The sequence below is a fragment of the Patella vulgata genome, chromosome 2, assembly GCF_932274485.2.
Source record: "Patella vulgata chromosome 2, xgPatVulg1.2, whole genome shotgun sequence".
In the NCBI taxonomy this organism is placed as follows: domain Eukaryota; kingdom Metazoa; phylum Mollusca; class Gastropoda; family Patellidae; genus Patella; species Patella vulgata.
Window position 1 is genome coordinate 29,701,952 of NC_065880.2, and position 22,268 is coordinate 29,724,219.

The 22,268-nt window shown below is 36.1% G+C and overlaps 1 protein-coding gene across 2 annotated transcripts in view; it reads left to right on the forward strand.

Annotated features, from left to right (window-relative positions):
- LOC126811674 (decapping and exoribonuclease protein) overlaps nucleotides 1-22,268 on the forward strand; it is a 146,153-nt gene that overhangs the window by 51,709 nt on the left and 72,176 nt on the right. The gene's annotated exons all lie outside the window — the stretch shown is intronic.

Consider the following 22,268-nt stretch of genomic DNA (forward strand, 5'->3'; position numbering starts at 1 on the left):
AAATAAGAAAACATCAACCTTACGATGTCGAAAAAAATCTAACATACTCTTGAAATTTAATCTGATCATAACTAAAAAAACAACATTGAGGTTGGTATCCCCCGCCGAAATAAATAGATGACACATATTAATTAATAGCACGTTTATCTTTTTCAAAAGTATCAAGCAATCAAACTGATTATCAACTATACACTAAGTTTCATCACTCTTTATCAGATAGAATCAAAGTCAAAGAAATTGCTTAACCAATGAACTCAGTCAAGACATTCACCTAATGAACATCAACATCAAGTTTGAACATTCTACCTTAACTAAAAACAGATTTGTTAGGTTCCAAAGTCTTAACCAATCAAATTGCTTATCGATCATTAGCCTAAGCAGAAACTTCTCATCAAACTTAGTCAAGGCAATGATATAATGAATCTATACTCGGAGTTTCATAGCTCTCACTTAATTATAACCAAATTTATCGTGCCCAAAAGCATCAACCAATCAAATTACTTATGTCTGCTTACCGTAAGCAGACAATGTCCATCATCGAACGCCAATTATAAGGAGAGTTATTGTGTTTCAAAGTCTCGACCAATCAAATTGCTTATCGCTCTGCTCCCTCAGGAGAAAATGTTCTTTATCGAACTTAGTCAAGGTATTGGTGTGATGAAACTATACACCAAGTTTGGTCACTCTCGCTTAATGAGAACTAAAGTTATCGTGTCCAAAAGCATCAACCAATTACCCTAAGCAGAAAGTGCGCATCTTCATACTCCATCAAGACATCGACCTAATAAACACCGACACCAAGTTTGAACATTCTAGCTCAATAAGAAGGAGACTTATTGTGTCCCCAAAAAGTGTGACGGACAGACAGACGGACGGACGGACAGACAGAGGGACGAAACCATTTTAATAGTCTCCTGCATGGGACAAAAAGGCATAACGCTCTCGTCAATACTATTAGCTCTTATGACTAGACGGACTGACGGAAGGTTTTTATGGAGATCAGGTTATGAATAATGACCATCAATCAAACAAATGACAAGAGCGAAATAGGGCCATTATGACTGATAATAACACCCAACTGGTCAAATAAGACTTTCTAAACTAAACGTTCGTGAATTTTGAAGATATGTATTAATAACAGTTAACGTCTTGAATGCTTAGAGGGGAAAGGGGTGCGAATGCTCTAATGCGTGCACTTTAGATACTAAGGTCTGTCATTGAGTCAAGGAGTTGGGTCGCAGGTCCAACCTCGTGGGTTTTCGCCGGGTCGCCCGGTTTCCTCCCACTGCTAACGACACCTACGCGCAAGCGCATTATTGTAATAAAATTTAACATGTTAGTCCCGAAATGAACTACATGTAGTTTGTGTCGAGTGGACGTCAAACCCACATTTCTCTCTCACTCTCTCTTTAGATTCTTTTTAACTAATAAGGCATAAAGGTCAAGGTCAAGAGCAACCCATAATCAGAAACTGTTTCATACTAACTTAATTCTTTCTTGAAAAGTGTCGAAAACTGAATCAAAAAATTTGGTCACGAATTGGAAAACAATCAGACGGAACCGTTACATAACAGTACAAAAAATCTGTATCAATGCATATTTCAAATAATACTTTAGCTTTATTGATGTGATCTTAAAACTTCGAATGTCAACAAATAAAATAGGGTTTAGCGTATTACTTTTCTAAACCAACTGTGATAATGAACTGTGCATACGCCATGCAATGCGGGAGTCATTTGGCCAGGGCAACAGCGGTGGGCCTACACTTATTTCGAGTTCCATCTGTCAGGCGATCTTTAATATGTTGCCAATGATATACATAGGATCACTGTTTTGCACCACTGACAATAGGAAACCAGGCGAGAAATCCCTAGGACATTGCTAGACCAACCAAGGAATTACAAGTGAACCAGTGTCATACTCATCAAGCCACCGTGGCTTCCACTTTAAAAACAAAAACCCAAGAAGGGCGTTTTGCTTGTGTCATGGCACAGACAAAAGACCTACAAAATAAGGAGTACAATGTAAATTGGGTAATGATCTGAGACGGTGGTTAATAAACCAATACATGTATCCACTTATAGCGAAAGTGGTTTCAATGACCCTTAATCGTTAAGTAGACATCCCCAACCACTTATCTGATGTTTTATCACGATTTATTAAAAACATGACATTGTGAAAACAAGAGTTACACGAAAAGCAATCAGAATGGATTACCATAATGAATAAATTAGTTGGAACATAATAATATACCTGTTTTCTTGATGGACATGCCACTGACGTATCTCGGTTAAATTCTATGGTGAACGTTGCTGGTGTCACGTGGCCTTGATGGCCAGACGTCGTGAACTGGTCACATTTTCATAACAACTCACGAAATCAGTTGTCGTAGTTTGATAATTAGCTCAAATATTCCTGAAAATAAAGAATTACCAGATTTCATGTGTTTGGGCACTTTTTTGTCTGATAGCCCCGAATAAAATATTCATAGAATTTTGGCATCTTTGCTTCCACGTGGGTAGGCATGTCTAGCTTCTACTTGAACGTTGTAGGACCCATGTAAGTGGCTTTCCAAATGTACCATATGGGATACGATTAGAGCGTTCATATTATATTTTCCAATAAAAAGTCAGATATTAAATCTTCGTTTCTTTGGCATTGAATGAAAATGAATATTCTTTTATTTTGCTTTTCGCATATGCTATGTTAATTTTATTTGATTTCATTAATGCATGGGACCATTATTTCCAATCTCGGTTCGAATAGAGGTGGGATGTGCCTGAAAAACTGTTCCATTTGAAATATGATTAAGAGGAAACAATTCTATTTCTGCATGTAAAATACATGAAAGAAGATGAGTGTGTAGCACCGTGTGTATACCAGTTGAACGGGTATTGTGAGTAGTTGCCCGTCTAGCCATCAAGACCTTTTTTGGTGCTCCTAATGGATTGTAAAGCAGATGTAATTACACATATAAAAACTATAAAGGTAATCAGCGGGAAGTACTTGAAAATACATCTTGGTGGAAGGGATCTAAAAGCTGAAAGTGACGGGTGCTATGATCGAATGAACTAAGGGAAGAACATATAAGATCGTTCCAAATGCCTGTTGCACGTGAACTCTTTAGGCCTGTCTTCCTCCTTGATTTTATCACATACATTTGTCGATGAATGGTAAATAAGCATGCAATGTGTCTGCCAAAGGGCCTGCCAAAATTATCGTCCAACGGTAATTTTGTGTAAGCCACGCGTTTGTGGAACAATAAGTCTCAGTTCAGCAGAACAGGTGAAAGCTGAACGCCGCGCCATATCAATGATTAATGCATCTAAAGTAGCACCAATTACGTATAGAATTTAATAGACATGAAAGGAGGGTGTTTAGTAGTGCCAGGGCAAATGTAAGACCAGCTGGGAGAAGTGCATTGCCATCAGCCCCTCGCACACCGTTTGTTTTCTCCTAACAAGCTAAGAGGGAACGGCTGGTACAAGCCAAAAAGTCGATAAATGTGCTTCAACGCATCTAAATATTATGGAAAAATAATTTTCACCTGGTCCTAAGACACAAAACAACGCAAAAATCCAGGTAACAGAAGCGCGTAGAGAGCGAAAGGCGGGTTACAAACTTGCTGAAAAGTTCAGAAAAGTTTTAAACTGCGCGCTCTAGCTATTGCTGACGCATGCGCATTTATGTAAACAATACCACTGGTAGCTGAAGATAGAAGCTGTGCCATTATGAGGCCGACACGGTGAAGTCGCGTGGGTTGTATCTTCTACATCAGAGAGCTGATAGTTTATGAATAAACGCCATCTTTCTGTAAAATGCAATTGATTAATTTCATAGCATATATTGAACATTTATTTCGTGTGTATTTTGTCAAGAATTTTCTTTGTTGTTTCATTTATGAGATTAGAAGACACATGTCCGTAAAACGATAACTTGCTCGATTAATACCGCTCTATATGTGTGTGGGACTTTTAATTGCATAAATGACCTTAATGTCAAAAATGAATATGCATAAAAAGGATATTCCATATTCAAATTTCCCCTCGGGCAAAATGTAAAATTTAAGAATTATCAATGTAAAGCTTAGATTGATATCTCTAAAGATGTGAAATTAATATCTATCGTCACCCTGTTAATGGGTTTTTAAGCCGCTTAACGTGCATTTGGAGTTGTGAAATTTTGTCTAATAGCCTCTAAATAATACCATATACACTATATTTAGATTGTAATGCTTTTGAATAATAAAATTATATTTTAGTTCAGGGGTCTACGTTCAAGTCTTAATGATCAGGTATTCTTGAAAAATGAAAGATAATATTGACATGACTACGAGCCAAGAGACGCATTTTGTAAAAAGTATAAACGATAGCAACTATTTCTTTACAAATATCCCCACTTCGATGATAAAAGTAAAATGGGGCGTAGTTTTAACTATGTACATATATCTATAGAATTTTAAAGCAGATTTAACACTATATAGACAGAGAGAGGGTGTTCATTTTAAAATATCATGGCATCTTTATTCATAATCATCATTCATATTTCATATTAATATCTGAAAGGAAAGTCAGTGACTATTAACTTCGTATCACTTGGCTGCACATTTAGAAGAAAAAAATGTTAAGATATGGGGATATAACGCGATATTTATGCATACCTTATGTATACATATTGTTTCATGCAAATAAAAGGCAGGTAAAAATAACAAGGTATATACAACGGTATCAATAAATAATAATTATTTCTGTGCGGTAGTATATTAAAAATAAATATTCATTTTTTGATAGGGCCTATAAACATGAAACAACACACTTTTAAATTTGTCACAAAAAGGTTCGATCGGCACTTGATAGAATCTTCCATATTTTTTTTCAACCGTACACACGCTCAAACTTGTCTTCAGCCGAAGCTTATTGGCTGAAAAACAATCATTGTTTTTCATTCACTTAACCTTCCATTGTAATAACAGTGAAACGGCGACGTGGAATCAACTCCGGCACGAGTCATCCACTATAAAAAGCCGGAAGAAAATGAAGATTAGTTAATGGCCGCAAGTGTCCCTGGAGAAAATCCGAGCCACGGTTTAGTGAAAAATGAATGACATAGAAGTAGGTTTAACTTCTTGTCTCAAAGCAGACGATACTCCAACAAGTTGTGTCGTACATATTGATGCCGGTAGAACGGTTCAAGTCGTGCCTGAAAATGACGGAGATAAATTAATTAACGAAGCTAGTTCTGCTACACAAATACATTTACCTGTAGCAGACGTCCGTGTGGAGGCAACTAGTGTATGTGCTAAGGAACTACCCGATAAAGCGAAGAAAAAGAAAGTTACGAAACCTCGGCTTAAAAAGCGGAATCCAAATCAAATGATAAAGCGAAGAAAAAGAAAGTTACGAAACCTCGGCTTAAAAAGCGGAATCCAAATCAAATAATGATGTTAAAGAAATGTAGAAGAAATAAGGCGAATGACAGGGAGAGGAATCGCATGCATTCTCTGAACAATGCTTTAGAATCTTTGCGACAAGTATTACCTACTTTCCCTGAAGATGCTAAACTAACTAAAATTGAAACTTTACGCTTAGCACATAATTACATATATGCGTTAACGCAATTCACTCAAATCATAGACTCAAATTCCAGTGTATCGGATACTATTTTAGGGGGCGATAACGTGGATAAATTAACGGGAAATACGATGATATCAAGTTTATCGAATCAATCGAGTTTTGATTTCAATTACAATTCGAATAACCGTTTTTCCCAGTTAGGGATGTCCGCTCTGTTTTCCGGAAACCATGGACTCCCGTCGTCAGCAGTCAATTTTAAAGATACGCCGTTTGTGTCGTCAAATGATAAAACATTTCCCCAAGAAACATTTAATGACTTTGTTGAGGACTATAATAGTTGGGATTCTAATCTTGTGAACTATTAACACTGTGTACTGAAGTGCGAGATTTATCTAGTCTGAATAGTATTTGTTGGAAATATATATTTTGCTATTGTAAGTTTTATTTTCCTTTTAAATTTTTGAGGCACTTTACAGCCATCTTTTTTACTTTTATATTGAATTCTTACACTTTGATATTGGTACCTTTTTATATTTAACTGTAATTGATTCTTACACTTTGAAATTGGTAACTTTTATATTTAACTGTAATTAATTCTTACACTTTGAAATTGGTATAACTTTATATTTAACTGTAATTAATTTTTTACACTTTGATATTAGTAACTGTAAAATTCTTTCACTTTGATATTTGTCACTTTAACTGTAATTAATTCTTACACATTGATATTAGTGACTTTTATATTTAACTGTAATTGATTCTTTGATATCCGTAATGTTTCTATTAAAATTATGTAATTAAAACCATCGAACATTGTTAAATATCTCGTTTGTTTACTGTCCTTACTGTATAAGTTTAAAGTGGCTGAATTTCTAACTTTATAAGTCTAAACTTATACATTTAAAAAAAATCAAACCATTATTATGTATTAACAAGTCTTGTTCCATATTATTTGAATGAACAAGCTTCACAAAATATCCAAGACCAATATAATATCTTGTTCTAGATCTACACTGGCCTACAGTTCTATTTGTTTGATGTTTCTTTTATTTGTGAAAGTTTTACTCAATGAGTCGTCACCAAAACTACCGAAGTCGTAGTAAGGATATTTAAAGTGGTAACCTTTGTTCACTTATTATTGGCGTGCACGTAACGAAACCCTTGACAGTCAGAATTCAATTTAAGAGAAGGCCGCAAAACACTGTATGGTGTATGCCTGTTTTCATTAGCCAAGTCGGTGCCGAAAAGTAGGACGTTAAACCCCATTCGTTAGGTCCTCTATTAGAAATGCTGATATACCTTAAAGTTACGTGTCACAGTAATCTATTTTACTTCTACTACAGTGCCTATTATACACCCAAATTTTTAAAGAAAGGGTACTTAATCACTTGAGTTGAATTTCGTTCGGTACAAATGATATTTATTCATTTATCTTTATAGCTTCAATTATTGCATGTTTGTTGAAGTCATTGAGCATCATTAAACATCGATAATATTGCAATAAAAAGCAGAGAGTCCATTGAACCAATCTCAATTAACCCGCCAATAGTGAATAGTTAACTGCATAATATTTTATTTCTTATTCATTAATGTGCATAAAATGTGCAACAGCTATTGAAGTGCAACAAAGAGTGAATTCATTTGTCAAGGGCTTTATGCACCCCCGTCGTTGATGCTTGCATATATAATTGCGAATCGATAGTTCAGTATGACGTTTTTTACTTTAATATAATTAGTGTCTTATAGAATTCGAAATTTGTTGTGAAAATTTAGTTTGGGTTGGTGACATGAAGTGGTGTTTAACGCCTTATTTGTCTGCACTAACTGGGTAGTAGGCTATGAGGGATCTATTTTTAGACGGGACCTCTGTTTTTCGAACCACCCCAGGGACTAAACTTTTTTTCTCTGAATGACTCCTGCACTTCTGAAACGAGTAAACCCGTCCCCATCACAATTTATTCCACGACCGAATAGTTACGCATTTGTGCACATCTTTCTGTAACAAATATTAGGTTTGTGTGTTCCCCCTGACATTTACGTTGTCATACTGTCCTATCATTTTTAAAATTTATGTAAAAAATGTGAAGAATTGTGTTACGATTTCCCACCGTAAATGAATATAGTAAACAAAGAACATCTGATTTAAACAAAGCACACTAACTGAAACATAAGCGCGAGTCGGGTCAAAGTCTCCAGTCGTACTCCTTTTGACTTGACGATCGAGCCTATCCGTATCAAGCACTGCGCGGGTAATAAAATAGTACGGAAACCAGTTGTTGAAATAATTGATTTATCACCCATTATTTATTATCAACTACAAGATAATTAGATCCCCAACGGGATACAAGAATTAAAGCCCGCACCCCCGCGCAACTAACAGTGGGTAAAAAAACCCCGTTAGCTCGCTTAACCAAGAGGGCTCGGATTCGCCCCTCGGGATTTTCTGGCGTGGTTTCCCTTTGCAGTAGTACTGGGTGGAGGGTTGACAAGGAACAGTGGCTAGTCGTTCAGATGGTACAGATGGAGCTAATGTTGAGACCTAGTATATTTTGGCCTTAACACATTGACAATGGATCCAATTTTAAGCACCTATGGCATTGGAAACGAAAAAAAATAATTAAAAATTAAAGAATTTTCGGAGTCTTCGGCCACTTAATCAGCCCCATAAGACACCCGGCTGCTTTCTTACCACCTTCGATTTACCACTACCAATTTCCGATATGTGTGTCCCCCCTCCCCACCCACACACACTTCCTAGCCCCAATCAAATTCAGCTGTGCCTACACCCTTGCTTCAAAAGGCAAGTATAAATAACAAACAAAATAAAAATAAAATAATAAAAAGAATTGGGACAGTATCCAACAAGAGCAAGTCAAGTCAAATGTAATAAAAAATATTATGCGCAAATACATAATCTACAAAACAATCTCTGCTTTAATTTCATTCATTTTTAAAACCTTTTTGTTCATTTTCTTCTTTGTATAATTTCTGAAAAGGAACAGTACATCATTAATTGGGGTGTTGCCATTTTCAGATCAATTATAAGGTATTTCCTGACATTGACTAATCAAATAGTTAGAATTATTTTATCTGATGAAAATTAAAAATTAATCGTGGAAATAATCTAATTTCTGGTTGCATTGGACAGTAATTGACAGGATGGCACAAGAATCGTCCTGACTCCTGCACTTGTATGTATTATTAAGCATGTCACCGTCAGTGCGTGTATTGTTCCGATGGTCGGTTGTTTAATTACTGGCCATGAAAGGCGAATAATTTACTGAGAGAATTAATTAGAACTTGCGGTGATTTGTAAATATTTTATAGGATACTTAAAGTGAATTGTCTTTACGAATACGTCACACGCAACATTTTGATACTTTTGTTCTTTGATGTTTATAGGGTTAACACTTATTTTACTAATTTATATGAATGACAAAGCGATAGCCCGTCCTATATATTAGTCATTCTGTGTTTAGTAACGAAGTAAATAATTGTTTATATTTACTGCGTAGATCTTATTTTCACCAATGACAGCTATATATCTGTTCATTAAAGAAGGAAAGAGTCAGAATAAAATTAAAATGCAAACCATTAACAACTAGAGGTCTGCAACGTAAATTATTTGTTGTTTTTTAAAGAACATTTTAACATTTTTGGAATGGTGAGACGGGATGTTCTTTGAATCCGCCATTGAGATGAAGTGAAAAAGTTCCGTAAGGGAAAGTTACGATTGGGCTTTCAGGGATTTTGGTGAGCTCTGGAAATTTTGCTGCAAATAATTTATATGAATTGCCTCACTTGTTTTCTTTTGTTGTTACCTTCATAAATTATGACCGATTATTGTGCGTCAATCTTACATAATAATATACGATATCGATTTAACCCTTGGTTGGTGGACTGTTCATCAATCCATTTAAAACATAGATCCTATTTCACTTCGTTTTTTATAGTTCAAAATTTCGTTTTACTTCCCTTCACTACACTAGGATTTGGAGGAGCTGTTATATAACCTGCGTTCTGGTTGATGCCAGGGATTGGCCAATGAAACGGTCTGTAGTGGCGAGTTTTTGGTGTGCGATGCACGAAACTGTCGGTAGGCATTCGCAGCGAAGACAAATCAAAAGTTACATTTTCAAATACCAATTTGAAACATCAACGTTGATTGTTTAATCAAATGTCTGACGGCATAGGGCCAAAAGCCACTCGTATGACCATGACGCGACCTCCTACTACAACCGGTCAGATCTCTATGTAGTGGAGGCCATCGAAAGTATTACATTTTATAAGTACTCCTAGAGACATATTAGTCCACAATCATTTTAAATGTATCAAAATACCCTGTATACATGTTGTTTGATACAAATAAAAAGTTGCAAAGTTTCATGCAACATTTGGGGGGTTGGATGGTCGAATGGTTAACACGTGCGCGCTGCGCGCTGTACAAGGAGTAGGGTCGCCTGTCCAACCTCGTGGGTTTTCTCCGGGTCCTCCGGTTTCCTCCCACTGCTAAAGACCCCTACGCGCAAGCAAATTATTGAAATAAAATTAAACCATATGTTAGTCCCAAAATGACCTAGTTTGTGTCGAGTGGACGTTAAACCCCATTTCTCTCTCTCTCTCTTGCATGCAACATTTGTCCATTTAAAGACTACTTAAAGACAACTTAAATCCACACTACTAAATATCTTGCTAAAAAGAGACTTGAAATTCGTGTGGTTTCATGTTGCATCACCCGAAAAATGGTTTGAGAAAAAGCTGTGTTGGTAGCGAGTAAGGCGCCAGCCAGGAGGTCCCGATGACGGCCGAGAAAATTCCCCCTGTTAGCGGTGAAGGATGGAGGAAAAGCAGATCCCGTGTATACTTTGGCTTTAACGTAAAGTGAACCATCGGCAGTCGGAATTCGACGAAACTTAGTATACTGGCATGGTGTATGCCCGTAGTCGTTGTCCCGGTTTGGTACAGAAAGGCAGGACATTAATCTGCATTATTTCATTGCCGGATATGCGAACATAAAGGTAAACTTAAATCACCAATATAACCTTTGTATTCAAGTGGCAATATCTTTGTTTTAACTGCTGATTGGCTGGGGAGCACAGTATTATTAATAACCGCGGAAAATGTCGGGCATTAATAGAATAGTTCGATAAATGTTGAGAGAGAGAGAGAGAGAGAGAGAGAGACACACACACACACACACACCCACACCACCCACACAAACACACAACTTGTTGGTACTGAGCAGTGGACATTGGTTTTATTTACACTAATTAAATTTACGGTCTATGATGTCATAGAGCGATCGAGTTGTAGCAATCTGATTAAGATACAGATCTACAGTATATTTCGTTTCGTTTTTTATACTTTCGGAAGCCTCTACTACATGAAGATCTGACCGGTAGTAGTGGAAGGTCGCATCAGAGGTCACACGAGTGGCTTTTGACGCGATGACGTCAGACATTTGGTTAATCAATCAGTGTTGATGTTTATAGTGGGTTACCCATAGTTCCGTCCATCTCACGCCAAAAACTTGCCGTCACAGATCGTTTCATTGACTAATCCTTAACATCATCCAGATCGCAGGTTATATAATAACCACTATTCCAGATCTCAGTGTGGTAAAGACAGGTAAAACGAAATTTTGAACTATAAAAAACGAAATGAAATATAATAGGATCTGTGTTTAATCAGATTGGAGTTGTAGCCTAGGGTGACAGATACCATTAAACTGAACTTACATTCTAGAAGTAGGTTGATAATGTTAGGGTGACCCACCAATGCCATCATAAATAATTATCTCCAAATATCTTGACAATTACACCACAATATTTATATATAGATGTCAACTCTTAAATCAGCTTCAATCATTTATAGTCATTAAATAAACGGTAATGTTGTACTTAATAAGCTATGACCATTTAACCATCCATAAATAATAGACTGAAAAATGGTTACGCGTATCGTCCATAACATCCAGGTACTTTTAAGTAAAAAAAAAGTTACGTGCTCTTGTTTTGTAATAAGTCTCGTTTAACCAGTCTACCAACCATTCTCCGTCTGATTGACAGGCCGGGATAATCGCGACTACTTTTTTACGAAACATAACAGAAAGTTGGAACAAGAAATTGAATTTAGAAACACGCACGTTAGGCAACTCAACAATTGTTTTAAGAACAAGATATTATTTGTACTAAACCAAAAGATGCCGTTCCTAACGGTATAGTTAAAGATACATTCCTGCGTACAAACTTTGTGCTTTGATGATATATTTGGACTAAAAGCATATTCAAAGTAACCAATCTATCAAAAATTTGCTTCAATTCCCTCTCAAAATTTGTATTCGCCGGGGATACACATAGCTATAAGCTATAAGTAAGCTGTTGTTAGACGCAATGTCTGTCAACTTAGCTTGATTGTGGGAGGGTCCATTTTTCGGGATGTATTTATCATTACTTAATGTACATTTACCATACATATTGAGGCTTAAACATGCATTATGCACGAGCAAAATCTGCTTATTACAAGTCTTTCTTTAGGCCTGAAATGTTATCTAAATTATCAAATAGACATTAATTAACTTATCCAGACCATAATAAACTCTCGATGTCAAGGCTAGCCTTCGATGTTGGCTGGATTAGATTCCTATATGCCGCTAACGGCTATTGATGATTAAATCAATAAAAGCGGATAATCGAGACTATGCTGTTTATATTAATGATTTTAGTAATGATGACCGAGACTATGCAAAAATTTCACCCGCTTCTTTCTCGGCTCATAGTGGATCAATTTGACTGAAATTTTCAGCAAATTACCTTTACACTATCTAGTTTTTAACTATTATAGCGAGAACTGCCATCTCTTTATCTTATCTCCCATAATGTATCTTTAAGTAAATTCTTAATTATTTCTGTTAACTTCTTTTTCCGCTGTTTAATTGCAGAGTCTTTTGTACGTTGACACCCCACAATGTTCCTAAAACTGCCTAACCATTTGATCAAGAAATAACCGTTCCCTCACTTAAGCTGGCACATAATACGCTAGTCGGGTTGCCAGTTGGTGATACCCTGACAATTTTGCCCAGTGCTTGCCCCATGGGCGTTTTTCAGTCATTTTCTAGTAACATTGGGTGTCTATACTTTCCATATATACCAAATTTGACAGACTTTTATTGGAAATAACCACCCGATAAATACTTTTCTGGGAAAGTATCTTTAATGATAAAGCAATTTAAAAAATAAAAACGAACGTAATTTCTAAAGCTGCTCTAATAACCAAAAATTTAAATTTTACTGCTATTCAGAATCGTCAATAATAGATTTTTTTTACGGCTGTATTAGTTGATAGATGTGTAGAGAATTTTACGTGCGATGGCTATTTATAGACTCTATCGCCGAGTGTTATCGTACTGCGTGATTAGCCAGAAATCACATCGAGACAAGCCACTGAAGCGTTCACATTCGCCGTGTCGAGTTCAACTTTCAGTAGGGAAAATTTTCGCTCCACGGGTCACCCTAATGTTGACATTAGATGATGATTAATAAAAACAGGGTGATGATAAAAAAAACCCCAGATTCTCATACAATACTCCATCACAACGTGCGAATAACTACAACCTATATTTCTTCTTAAAGGGACTATTCCGATTTGAACAGAGTCTCAAAAATAAAAGTCTGAGTACGTATGAAATTTAAGCGCCAAAATATAGAGGAATGGTATATTTACCCTGTCTCAAAATATTGATTCGTTTGGATGTTAACGTCAAATCTGCTTATCTGGACACGTAACCCTTTTAAGATGTTGGGTCAATTTTTTGGTTGGGTGACCTGATAATCAATTCCCGTTCCTTTAGAGGTCTATACAGTGAACGACCCTGGTGCTGTACTTGATAACGAAAGGTAAATTTCACCTTCACATTATTTTTATAAAATAAAAGTCTGGTTTTATCCAGACACCGAATAATGCAGCTTGGGACACCAGTCTCCATTTTGAGATGAAGATTGACGCGTTTAAGTTGTTTGAAGACTTATCACATATATTGAGTTTGTTGCTCGGCCCCAAGGTAGAGGACTTTAAGGAATTTTAACACAAAATTAAGCAGTTTTATTCTCTAAAATATTATCGGGATTAGCCCTTTAATCCTTTGTTGATTTTTGCCTTAATTTTCCAGGAATCACATTGTTGGCAATGTTAACTGCTATTTCCCAAAACACAATGTCCTAATTCTACTGCTATGCACCATATTTTAACGGTTTTAAACGTGGTAGGCTATTTAAATTTATATTCTGCAATAAAGACTACGCTATCTTTTTGAGAAATCCTATATAAATTTAAAGTCATATATTATTGTTAAAGTCTAATCGTCATTGTTGTGGGGTGGGTGGGGGTGGCTGAATGGTTGGCGTGCGCGCGCTGTATCATAAAGTCTGTCATTGAGTCGACTGGCGTGGTTTCGAATCCCCGGTTGTACGTGACAAGGAGTAGGGTCGCCTGTCCAACCTCGTGGGTTTTCTCCGGGTCCTCCGGTTTCCTCCCACTGCTAAAGACCCCTACGCGCAAGCGAATTATTGAAATAAAATTAAAAACCATATGTTAGTCCCGAAATGACCTAGTTTGTGTCGAGTGGACGTTAAACACCATTTCTCTCTCTCTCTCTCTCTCTCTGTCATTGTTGTGAGTGAACGAGACATCTAACAGTGGAGAACAACGTTTATTTTCTCCTGTTGAATCAGGTGAGACAACCATGCTGGAGTTATCTCCCTTGTAAATGATTATCATGCATGTATCGCTTGAGTAATATAAAGTTTTGAGCTGCCTAAATATCTGTTTTATTTTCAATAACACGAGATAAGCTTTTTAGCTGTCAAAACAATAGAGCAAAGAAATTAAGCCCCCATTCTAAGATCCCAAATTGTCTTTTCTGGCTGTGTCTATTATGGGATTTAACGACCTACGACATTCATTGTGCTATGAGAGAAATTTTTCAAGGACAACGTCATTATGTCCTATCCTATTTCGAATTCTAACTACCAAGGGTTCTTTCAGGTGGACACGGGACCCCGGGTTTCCGCATCATCCGAACGACTAGACACTGTCCTCGCCAGGTCATAAGTCCTACACAACTTTCAAGGGGAAACCACGCTGGAAAATTTTGACAAATTACTTCGGCCAACACCGAGATCGAACCTCGCTTCTCTCCTGGTTAATCGTACAAACCCTCCATATTCAGTCCAAAATAAACGCTAAAATTTATTAATGAAAACCCATGGGTGATTTGCATTGTAGCGGAACACATTTCTGCTGTCGATGATATATTTGAAATATTATTGAAACATCAAGCAAATAATAGGCTATAAATAGATCAACAAATAAATCTTTTTTTTATAATTACAAGTTTTCGTTAAAAATAATTTTTGAAATCTAAATACTGGTTCAAAACACGAAAAATTAACAGTGGCAGTATCTTAGATTTGAATAAATTACAAAGGTAAATTGAGTCGGGTTTAACGTCCTACTATTCTGAACCATCCGCGAAAATGAAGATTGGATATTCCGATCGAACAGGGGCGTTACGGCGTAATGTTATTTCGCATTCCAACTGTCAAGGGTTCTTTTACGTGCACGCCAATGTGTACACGGGACCTCCTTTTTTTCATCATATCCGAACAACTAGTAGTTGTTTCTTGCCAGGTCTTCTTTCCTTAGTTACACACTGTGTCACCGCGGTCTAAGATCACAAAGGTAAAATTAATTTTAAAAAAACTGCAGGGAAATATATATTTTTTTATAATTGGCAGTGTTAATATAACTTCCGTAAGAATAACCAAAAGTTCTTATAAATTTTAATGTAAACAGTAAAAGCCTTAATTCAATTGGATAAATTTTAGCGTGAATGTAAGTATAATAATGGCGTCCAAATTAGTATTTATTTCATCCAAAGTTCACAACGCATACAAAGAAAAAATGATGAATGCAAAGCAGTCATATTAAATTTGACAGCCAAAAAGCTAATCTCGTGTTATTGAAAATAGACGCATGTCATTTACTGAAATCGCGAAAATAAATCCTCTTGAAAGAGTAAGTCATCTCATTAAAAATATTTGTTTATTGGCCACTAAGATGGTGTTTGTCGTCTGCGTACTAACAACTACACTAACCTGATGCTATTTGCATTATTGTGCCAATAACGCACGTGCTTGTCGCGTGTAATGGCTGAACACGATTCATCCGAGGCCACAAACGACACGCGACTCTCGCCAATTCTCGTGATAAATTGAAGGTGGTCTCGTGGCTATCAATAAAACAAAATGAAAAATATGTTGTTTGTATTTGAGTAAATTTAGAAGTTTTGAAGAGCGTATCATCACGCGGTACTTCAACTTACATCGAAACATGCCGTTTGTCTCTTCCGTTAGTAATCTGATTTAGTGAATAGCCCAGTGACACAGATAGGACTTTATCTTTATGTCACGTACTCTAATATACTAGTTTGACTACCGTTTCGTCTTACATGGACAAAAACAGAATATGAGATACTAAATTTTCTTAAACAGGTGCATCACGTCATATTTGTCTACGCGGAAGAATATATTGAATAAAGGTCGTGGGTAGCATGCTTGTAATCTGGTACCATAGATTGGCCCTTGACATTGAGCTGCGATACTGTAGAAAATATGTAATTGAATAACCGCATTTCCACAAATATGCGAATAGGATTAAAAGTGGTGCTTTAGATTTTGATAAACTAAATTAGTCCATTATCCAATCCGGGATTAAATTAATGAATGGTCTGAAAGTCATTACCTGAAATGAATTATTGGAAAATTGATATATTATTATTAAAGATACATTATGGGAGATTCGATAACGAGTTGGCAGTTCTCACTATAATAGTTAAGAACTAGATAATGTAAAGGGTATTTGCTGAAAATTTCATTCAAATTGATCCATTATGAACCGAGAACTAAGCGGTTGAAATTTCCGCCTAGCCTCGGTCATCATTACTAAAGTCATTACGATAAACAGCATGGTCTCGATTATCCAATTAATCGTTAAATCGTGAAGGAAAGTTATGCAGTAAATCGGCTCATAATTCACTAAAGATCGCAGGCTAGCGATGCCCTCTAGAGTTGATTATGGACTGGATAGGTTAATTAATGTCTAATTAATAATTTAAATAACATTTCATGCCCAAAGAAAGACCTGCAATAGACAAATATAGCTCTTGCATAATGTATGTTTAAGAATTCCTTTAATAATTGATTTAAACAAACTTCGATGTGCAATTATATCCCGATAACAATACAAAACTGCTTTTCAGAAACTTAAGAATTAGAACCCTAATAATTTACATCTGCGTCGATATAATCAATGATAACTATTTAATGACATGGATTAAAGGTCAATTTCATTGAACAATTAAAATATCTTCTAAAAGCATGTCAAGCCCACGTCACATTCGTTAATATACGTGTGGCACAAATGTCATATTGCTGCTTTTTTTATCATTCTTGAATAAATCTTTTTATGTTTTTTACGACTTGGGCGTGTGTTTCATGTTCTGAGACGCGTGGACGGAGACATTTGTTAAGCTAAAGGGCTGTTCTTCGTAGTTGCTTTTACAGCCTAGATTGGTGATAACTTGTTCAAGCGATGGTAAAAAAGCAATTAAAGTTCAGTCATCAAAAAATAAGAAAATAATTTGTTCTGAATGAAAGACGACCATTAAAAATGATTCTCCGACATGCCATATATGTCGTAAATTTAAGAAAGTGAAAGGGGTTTGCGTGTTGGGTTGTTATTGCCATTGTAACTGGTTGTACGCTTTAGTCGTTATATATAATATTATTGTTTTTACACCTAGTGAATCTACTCAATGTAAGATGTCGTAAAAGTGTCAAAGATCACCCCAACTGCATCCCATTGAATCAGTTCCATTGAAAATAAGCCAAGGACAAACGTGGTCAATATTCCAATATGTAAAGCACCTGACTTGTCTTGTGCAGGTTTCTAAACCTTTTATGAAAACATGTGTTAAATCTCACGTATACATAAATGTCAGTATTATATATACATTTATCGATTTTTTGTCACATTCTGACTTGACTATTAAAATCAACAGAAGAGATATTTGGGATGAGAAACTGATTTCTAAATTAAATCTGGAAAAAAGTTTAATGAATAAAACAGATAATAATCATTTTTTGTATATGGGGCTGAATTTATATTAATTTAAGGGCAGAACGTTATTCTCAGGCACGGCACTATATTTTCTAACAATTACAAGGCTTTTCGAATTAGGTCATAAATTTTCAGTGGGAAAGTATGTTATTTTGTTTATAATATGAAGAAAGTGGACTTGGAGAAGTATTCCCTTTAATTGTCGGCGACACAAAACTTATAGACAAATCACTCCACTTCCGCGTAGGTTTATTTAGTGCATTAAGTAACGGTACAAATAAAGCGTTACAGGTTGAAGTAAAGGGGTTTCATTCTATACATCTTCAACAATAACCCTGCTTCTTTTTATATAATAGCGTGAATTTCATCACGTCTTCTATTCATACCTTTTTATAAGGTCTTCTTTGTGACGTCACGTAAGACGATCTCTCGGCGTTGTGTAGGGTAATCTATTATTATGCATATATGCATCATTATGTGGTGAGATTGTTATCTCAAACCTTTGTAATACCACATTCGTATTTTTAATACAGTGTGCTACGAGGGAATTTTTTCCCGAACAGCGGCACTACTGATACTGTTAATTTTCCCAACCTCCAGGGAATTATTAGCGTGTTGTCAGCGGCATACAGGGAACTTTGGTTTTCGTCCCGACTGAACGACTACACGCTCTTCATTGCCCGGCGTACTAACCAAACGGTCGCGGGTTCGACCCCAGTGTTAACCCAAAAATGTCCTCGGGATTTTCCAGTGTGGTTTATCCAAGACAAAAGATCAGGCAAGGAGCATCGTCTACGTTCTGATTGGACGCAAAAGAACTCACGGCAATTGGAATTCGATGCACGAAGAGTGTGTCCATGCGAAAATAATTCCCTCATAGTACACTGCATAGCAGATGCCCGCTGTCTCAGCGCGGTAGGCGGAGAAAATATATAGAACGTTAAATCCTGTCCTAATCAGTTTACCTTTGAGTTTTCCATCAAAATAAAGTTATGGTTGGTTAGATTTTGTGATATATTCAATCAAGATCGGGATAGTTCCTTAGTTAAACTGCCTCCTTACTTATTTATTGAGTGACGTAAATACCTATTAAGTTTCTGAATGCCAAAGTAAAGAGAAATCTTGAAGGTATTGTGCTTAGACCATTGACACGTGTAGAAACGTAAATTCACTCGGTGTGACACGTAATCTAATAAGTATTGTATTCTTCGTCTATTAACTTCCAGAATAACTTGCTAAACTCTTATTTACGACACTGTCCCCTTAGAATAACTCTCCGTCTGTCGTGTATTAGATAATCAAGACGACGACACGACTTTTAATGACTTTTTTCGGACTTCTTTCAATAACACGACACGGAGGTGAGGCGTGTTTTATTCTTTCTAACGTAAGGGGTATCCTTCCATTCATCGGCCCATTCTCGTTAAGATGCGGACGTATTGTCATGATCTGATGCGAGTCCGACTCATCTTACAGAGAACGGAGGTTACGTCAATGGAGAAGACTGACTGACAGTGACCCACATTATTAGTCTCGGATACAAAGCTTCTGTCCCTCCCCGTGACCGGGGTGACTGTTTCTGCTTGCGGGTATGGAGCCACGATTTAGGAGACGTTACTTTTACTACCTGCTGAGTGAATTCACAACCCGTATATCTGCCTTTACAAATTCTGTGTAAACATGATTAATGGTAGAAAAGGGCGCTAATGGCGATGATTAAGGCCCACAAGTGGAACATATAACATCTTAAGTCATGCTACATTTATTCTGGACACCATTCGCTCTTCGGTTAAAGAGGTAAAAAAGATGTCAAGAACATTACGTCATGTTTGATATATTGGCATATGTCACAGCTATAATGTCTTCTTCGTTGATTTTACGACTTGGATGCTGGGAATCTCCCCAAGATAAAACCGATTAATATTATTATTTTTTTAAATACATTATCGACGTTTTGGAGATTTAACACTTTAAGGTTTTGCCAGATTCTCTTTAAAAAAAAAAAAAAAAAAAAAAAAAAAAAAACGAAATCAATATGATTATGAAAATAATATTCATGGGGGCCTAATTCATAAAAACTTGAATTAGAATATGTAAAGGCTGGAGCCATTTCGTTGGTTGACAGTTAAAATCCTAGCTATTAGCCAATGAAGGGTCATAATTCTAAAAGTATTTTTGCGAATAAGGCCTCTGGTTTGTAAAATAATGCATACAATATTTACTTTTTATTAGTTTTACCAATTATTAAGTGAAATCGGCCATTTTACTTTGTAATTTCCAACGTGTTAAGCTACGGAAAATATCAAAATAAGACAATAAATTGGTTATTTCGAGTGGATGTTTAAAAGAAAGGGGTGACTCACACTTGAGTTATTTGCTATACAGAATTATTGTATCTCAAAAAATGAAAAATTACCCATCAAGACTTTTCTTCTGTAATTACAAACCAAATCAACAGCATAACTCTTAATTTTGTATTTATGTTATTAAAAGATTACACCCCCAAAGACCAAACACTTCAATTAAACTAATACCGCGCTAATTAGGGTTATTTTATGCGATCGCGTTATAAGCTTGCAAACATTCGACAGTATTTTTTTATGACCGTGTTAATACCAATGACAAATGACGATTATTTATAACGCCTAACATGCAATGTGTGTCTTTCATCTTCGCGACATGGCGATTTTGTCAGGCATTGAGCCACGGTCAGAAGAAAAATGCAAACATTAACTAAAGGGATTTGGGGCGTGGGGGAACCTGGTGGTAGTGACGAGGACAGACCCGAGCGGATTAACTGACTAAAGAAAAAGAGATTATATTCGCGGCTACTGTTTCTAAGACTCTCCTTAACCCGTAGCGTCTTCTTGATACCCCACCTGTCCGCTACTACCTCTGTAATGTAAATGAGGACATTTTTCTATTAATAATTGCTTGAACTGACCCATAGCTTTGACCCTATTTCTAAACGATCGAATAAATGAAAAAAAAGCGTTTATAACACAAACGATTCATTAATTTCGTCGTATTCTCTACATGTAAACTGTCAAACGCATGTTTGGGTCCGTCCATGAAAACGATATTTAAAAAATAATAATCGAGTAATTATTAAATAATTAAAAGATATAAATGGATTAATCTGGTAGCCGTACATTTATCTTTAGAGATTGGGTGGATGTCAAAGCATGGCCTACAGAACGCAACACTTGTTAATTGATTTAGCAATATCTCTCAAAATTCCAAGCAGTATCATAAAACAATATCGAAGAGATTCTGTTTTCATTTTTTTTTTGTTTATAAATGGTTTTTGTCCATTAGGATTATACATCGTATAAACTGTTCATCACATATAAAGTAACTGTGGGAAAAATGATAATACGCCTTGACCTTTATATGTTTCAATTTAAGCCGAGAATAAACTATTATTCATCAACTATGAGTTATTAATATCAGACCTATTTCCACATACATAGCATGATTATCTGTAAATTATATAGATACCAGCGATAACACGCTGAGCAAATAAGAAAAGCAGAGAATCGGCATAAAACTCACTCATGTTTGATAGTATACAATTCTTGACAAAATGGTCTTCTGTGGACTTTGAATCTGACCAGCCTTTAGGATTGAATATTTATGTAATATTGACTTATATAATTTTCTTTCTGCGTGGTATTAAACTTAACATCGTAAATAATTATTTTCTTTTTTGGCCACTTTTACAGAGAATGTTGTTAAACTTAAAGTCATAGATAAATATTTCTTAAGTTTTGACTTCCCTCTGCTTTTAAATATGAATGAAAGTGGCGTGTGCCTAGGGTATCATTATAAAATGTACCTCGTGTATGTGTGTGGTGGTGGTGGCGGTGGTCACAAGAAAATAAAGCCGTATATAGCGACAGGTGTTAGTCATACAACCAAAACTATAACACCAAACCATACAACTTCTTTTTACCAGAATTCAATTGTGTCCGACACAGTCGAATGAACATCAATACCCTACGTTCCCGGCCAAAGGACAGTGGTAGTCAGTGTACCGTTTAGCTCCTAGCCTGGTCATTATTCCTCCTGTATCTCGAGTACCTTCATGTCAAAAAGACCGTCAAACTTCAGACATTAACAATAACCAGAATCTTTTTCAAGTTGAACTGACGTCCCTCATCTGTCTTTAAGAGCGACTAGCAACCCAAACTCAGATGGCCTGGACCTGAATCCTGATTGTCATACACAACGTGGCGAACGTGTAATACATGTAATGTATATGCGCTGTGTTTTGTGGGACATTCTTAATATTAAATAGGCGTAGAATAGATTAAAATGGGGCTAAAGGCACATACTACAGTACTATGAAATTATATAAACTGGTTTACATTCAGTTTGTTACATCTTTATCAAGTCGCCACATTACAAATTGCGCTCGGGTCATAGAGAACTGGGCGTCGGAAACCAACTTTAAAATGTTCACTGTGTCTTAAATAATAAGCATTTCCACTGTAAGATAAGAAAACCAATATTGAT